The sequence below is a fragment of the Nicotiana sylvestris genome, chromosome 1 (assembly GCF_000393655.2).
Source record: "Nicotiana sylvestris chromosome 1, ASM39365v2, whole genome shotgun sequence".
In the NCBI taxonomy this organism is placed as follows: Eukaryota; Viridiplantae; Streptophyta; class Magnoliopsida; order Solanales; family Solanaceae; genus Nicotiana; species Nicotiana sylvestris.
This window is the reverse complement of record NC_091057.1, coordinates 21,433,383-21,439,182: the sequence shown is the minus strand read 5'-3', so window position 1 is coordinate 21,439,182 and position 5,800 is coordinate 21,433,383. Positions and strand designations below refer to the sequence as shown.

At 35.4% G+C, this 5,800-nt stretch overlaps 1 pseudogene; it reads left to right on the top strand.

The window, feature by feature from the left end:
• The first annotated feature begins 3,441 nt into the window (after positions 1–3,441).
• Positions 3,442–5,125, top strand: LOC104239012 (mogroside IIIx synthase-like; annotated as a pseudogene).
• The last annotated feature ends 675 nt before the right edge of the window (positions 5,126–5,800 follow it).

Sequence of the window (5,800 nt, the reverse complement as noted above, 5' to 3'; positions counted from 1 at the left end):
AAAGCTAGTGGAAAACTCAATTTCCTAACCAATACCAGATTAGACATTGCCTATGGAGTTCAACACCTGAGTCAGTTTATGCAAGACCCCAGAGAATCTCATCTTAAGGAAGCTTTTCACTTGCTCAGATATCTGAGAACTGATCCAACATTGAGGATTTTCTTTTCCAAAGATGAAGACTATACTGTAAGATCCTATTGTGACTCTGATTGGGCATCATGTCCAGATTCTAGGAAATTTGTCAGTGATTATATTGTCTTGCTAGTCACAGCCTTGTTAGCTGGAAATCCAAAAAGCAAGAAATTGTCTCACTATCATCTGCAGAGGCAGAGTACAGGTCATTGAGGAAAGTTGTAGGAGAACCGGTTTGGCTGAGCAGGTTATTTGAAAAATTAACTGTTCCATTCCATCATCCTATTGACGTCTACTGTGACAGCCAATCTACACTTCATATAGCCACGAATCCAGTTTTTCATGAACGAACTAAACACATCAAAGTCGATTTTCATTTTGTGCGGGATAAACTTTAGGAAGGCCTCATCTCTTTGCACCATATCACCACCAGTGCTCAACTAGCAGACATCCTGACCAAGGCCTTAACAGGTCAAACATTCTGCTATACTGCACAAGTTGTCTGTGCTTAACTCACTTCCAACTTGGGGTGGGGGGTGTTAAGATGCAAAAAATTATTAATTATTAGGCGTTAATATATTAAGTCGGTTAGTTGTCAGCTGGAGGTTAGTTAGTGGTTGTTATTTTCTTGTTAGAAATCTCTTGTATATAAGTCTTCATTTACAGAATGAAATTTGAGATTCTTTCCTCGATCTTTCTCTTCTTCCTCTCAATGTCATTGCTACTGAGTTTCGAGAACATTCCATGGAATCTCCATTGAAGCTTGGTTCAAGCTCATTCACAGCAGAACACTCGAAATTGTTAAGTCTAATGATTTAGAGGCCACAATAGATCTACAATGTCATTTATGCTAAACCATCTAAACTTCCTCATTGAGTAAGTGAAAAGATCTTTATACGTCGATAACGAAATAGCATGCAGATTGAACTTTACTACTTCAAGTACTAATATAACTAGAGCGATCAAACTTTCAACCATTAAGGGTTTTAAGTTAATGATATTGTCACGTTTGATATTATAAATTCATAATTAATATTTTTTGAATTTTTAGTGATTTACTCACACACACAACAATAACAACAATAACAACAACAACAACATCCCTAGTATATTCCTAACATGTGAAGTCTGGGGAGGGTAGTTTGTACGAAGACTTTACCCCTACCTAATGAAGATAGAGAGGTGATGATAGGCTATAATTGTGTATTTTAGTCGCTTATTACACTATAATTTACTGCACTTTAATTGAGTTTGAGCTTTAATCGCTAGTATTTTACACTAAATATGTATTTTATGTCTTGTAAGAGTGATTCCGTTCTATGTAGGTGTTATGGAATGAATTCAAGTGATTTGGAGCTTTGAAGTTTGAGTAAAATCCCAAGGAATTAAGTCGGGATCGTGTTCGGGGATCAACGGATGATAGTTAAGAACGAAATGAAGAATCGAGCGGGCATACGTCGCATTGTCTAGTAAAATGCATATAACCTTTCGCTCAGAACTCCGTTTGGGCTCCACAATATATCGTTGGAAAGCTATTTGAAAGTTCTACAACTTTCATGTTTTGCATTTTCGTAATTACTCACTACCGCGCCGCATGAGACGCCGCTGGGTGCGGCGTAGCAGTGTAAAAACTAGCGTGACAAGAAAAATGCAAGGCTGCTTATAATCTCCATTAGCGCGCCGCACCCTGTACAAATTTTACAGAGTGATTGTCCTATTTTACGCGGGAGAAGGTGTTTTCATCTGGCCCCGACCCTACTTGGTATAAATACATATAAAAATGCTATTTTGAGGACTTTTAACACATCTTAGACCTAGGGAGACTATTTTGGAGAGGAGACGTGCGGAAACACACACCACGCTTGGAGGAGGCTTCTAAATAGTTTTTCTTCTTCTCTTCTCTTCCTTTAATTTTATAGTTTATTAGTTCTAGAGTTTTTGGGTGCTATATGAGCGTTGTAGTTTGAAGCTTAGATTGTTCTTACTATTTTATCATATTGGTTTATTTATTTAATATTGCGCTTAATTATTTGATTGTTTGATCACCAATTGAATACTATCTACGAATCTAGGATGGAACTCGGGAGAGAGAATTCTAGATTGCATATAAGATTGAGTAGAGCAAGATCTTAACTATGAGGGGGGCGGATTTGCGGTTAGGATAGGAATATACCTATTCGCCTTGCTTGGTTATTATACAGGAATTCTTAATGTGTTCTTGTTAATTCTAATTTCATAGGAATATAGGTGTTAGATTAGCTTGAATAGGCGAGTTGTACTTTGGGAGAAGGCTACGAGCAATATTAACCATGTCAACCAATAAACCAGATAAATTAATTAGACGATTTAAGTGGAAAACTCAACGGGATTGTTAGCTAACCCATAGCTCTAGAATATTCACTCACATTGAATTCGTCTCTATAATTCGCCAATTTTTTTTTTTAATCTCTTTGTTTGCTACTCTAGATTAATTTTAGTTAAATATTCATGTATTAGGATTCGCTTGAATAGATTAATTGTTTGGTTTAATATAGTTGATAGTTAATCACAAGTCCCAGTGGGTATGATATCTGGACTTACAATCCTATATTACTTGTCGACCACGTATGTATTTGGGAGCAACAAGAGGTTATTTCCAATATACCCTCGGCTCGGAAAGAAGAACAACAACAAACAACATATATATATATATATATATATATATATATATATACTAATGAGAAATATAAAACTAATTAGTTAAGAATCCAGGAAGAAGGGCTGCAACCTGCCGGCTTAGCTGTAGCCTGTGTGATCAATCGATGGATTACTTAGTTTAAACCGTCGACCGAATATGATAATCCATACACGTGAAACACAAAAAAGAGAACAACATTAATACTAACCGGGGAAAACAACAAATGGTTAATTGTTTTATCCTTCACTTCGGTCATCTTTTAAATATTTTCAACTTTCTAGAAATCAACTACCATATTTTAATTTTGATTTGGTCGAATATCATTTGTCAAGTAATCGTGCGTTAAGAATTGGCTATAGATGGAACATATGAAAATGACAGCAGAAAAATTTCGCGTCTTTAATTTATTTCCGATTTTTTTTTTTTCGATTTCTTTGAAACATTCGATCTCACGTAAAAAACTTATAATTCTACGTACATTTGTACTAGGCTGTATAGCCGATCTCTCAATTCTAGAACCATCTTCATGTTGTGTGCAACTGCAAAGTTAAATGATATCGACTTTATAAATAAAAATTATTGAAGTAATCCAACTTGTTTATACTTTTCCTTGTTTCCATGGTTCATACAAAGTTAATTTGTCATACATATATACAGAGTCATGGCTGCCATAGTATAAATGAAGGGAAGGAATCGAAGGGATTTCCACAATAATTAATGGAGAGAGAGCAGAAAATTCCAACTGTCTTACTCTTTCCATGGTTAGCACAAGGCCATGTTACACCTTATTTGGTGTTAGCCAAGAAATTAGCACAAAGAAACTTTCACATATATTTTCTTTCTACCCCCATAATTCTTGAATCCATTGAAAAAATCCTAGCCAAACAACCCTCAAATAATTTATGTATACAATTAGTGGAATTTCATTTACCATCTTCACTTGACCTTCCTCCTCACTATCACACAACCAATGGCCTACCTCCTCATCTTAACTTCACACTTATCCAAACTTTTCAAATGGCTTCCTCAAAAATTTCCACCATTGTTGACACTCTAAACCCTAATTTTATCATATATGATAGCTTTCAACCATGGGTTGCAACCATAGCTTCTTCACGTAATATTCTGCTATTCACTTATACACTTCGGGTATAGCTACTTTTTCAAAATTCTATCATATTCTCCAAGAAAATATTAGGGCAATTAATTGTGATATTAATGAAATTGCTGCCCAGGATTTAGGTGAAATAGATAGGCAGAAAGCTTTAGGAGGGATAGCCCTAAAAGCCTTTGAACAATCTAATGACATTGTTTTGGTCAATAGTTGTAAGGAGATTGAAGGCAATTTCATTGATCATCTTTCTCAATTGTCCAAAAAGGAGATAATACCAATCGGTCCACTTATTCGCGACGCCATTGATGAAGAGGAAGGCTTAGAGATCATACAATGGTTAGATAAGAAAGATGAATCTTCATGTGCTTTTGTTTCTTTTGGAAGTGAATATTTTTTGTCAAAGAAAGATATTGAAGAGATAGCTAAAGGGCTTGAGTTAACCCTAGTAAACTTCATTTGGACGATAAAATTTCCAGTAGGTGTGACTACCACAATTGAAGAAGTTTTGCCACAAGGTTTTCTTGAAAAATCAGAGAAAGGGATGGTTGTAAAAGGATGGGTACCACAAGCTAGAATTTTAGGACATTTTAGTATTGACGGGTTCGTGACTCATTGTGGGTGGAATTCTTTATTAGAAAGCATATGTTTTGGTGTTCCTATAATAACAATGCCCAAACATCTTGATCAACCTACAAATGCAAGATTAATGGAGGAACTTGACCTTGGTTTGGAGATTTTGAAAGATGAAAATGGAGAGATTAAAAGAGAGGAGGTAGCTAGAGGAATAAGGAAGGTGATGGAAAATATTGGAGAAGTCAAGAATAATGTAAGAGAAATGAAGGGGAAGATTAGAATGAAAGGTGAGAAAGAGATAGATGATTTGCCTAAAAAGATTAAAGCCATCTTGAAGTAGTGATTGGCCATTCATGGCTTAGACTTTGCTACAAGCTTATTGCAAATGCATAAAGAAATATTTTTATGATTGTATCGTTTCAGAATGTAATTTCCACGTCAGCAAGTTGAGCTTCAAAGGATTCCATATTTAGGGAAAGTCAGTCGTGTATTTAGGAATTCAAACTAAGTTATCTATAATATTCATAAGAGAGCTTCACTTTCTTAATATTAGTTGGCAGGGGCGGACCTAAGGTTTTTGAAGGTTGGGGCAAGGGGTGTTCGTTGGTCAGTACGGTATGGCTTTTAGAATTTCGGTCGGTATTTTCGGTATTCAGTTTTTTAAAATGTTATACCAATACCATAAGTGATTAAATTCAGTATGATTCAATTTTTCTCCTTTCGATATCGATTTATTCGGTTCAGTAACTTCGGTTTGAGTACTAACTAATGCATAGAGCCATAGAGTATAATATTCTCAATTAAAGTACTTAAAGGTACAAATATGAAAATGTTTGTCAATAAAAGTTTTGTCCAAAACCAACAAGTATCAACCCATAGAGAGAAAACTGCATATAAAAGAATAAATTTGATCATTAAAAATGTCTTGTTACTCGTTTAGAGTTAATTGATGAATTTAAATAATAAAGGAAAGTAAAATTTTAGAATTCCAGCTTTTGGCCCTAATATGCCAAAAAACAACGAACAGCCATGGTGAAGCAATGACTATAATTCCTTATGTCATTTTTATGGGCTGGCAAAATTATAGGCGATTTGGGCCTGATCACCCAAATGCATGCAGATGCCATGGACTGTAGCACACAAAAATATGAGAATCGAGCGTAATTCTAATTTTTTGGCCCTAAAACGCCAAAAAATGAGGAACGGCCATAGTGAAGCGATGATTATTGTTCCTTAGGTCTTTTTTGATGGGCCGAAATATTTTTAGGTGATTCGGGTCTGGGCTCCTAGACGCATGCAGATGG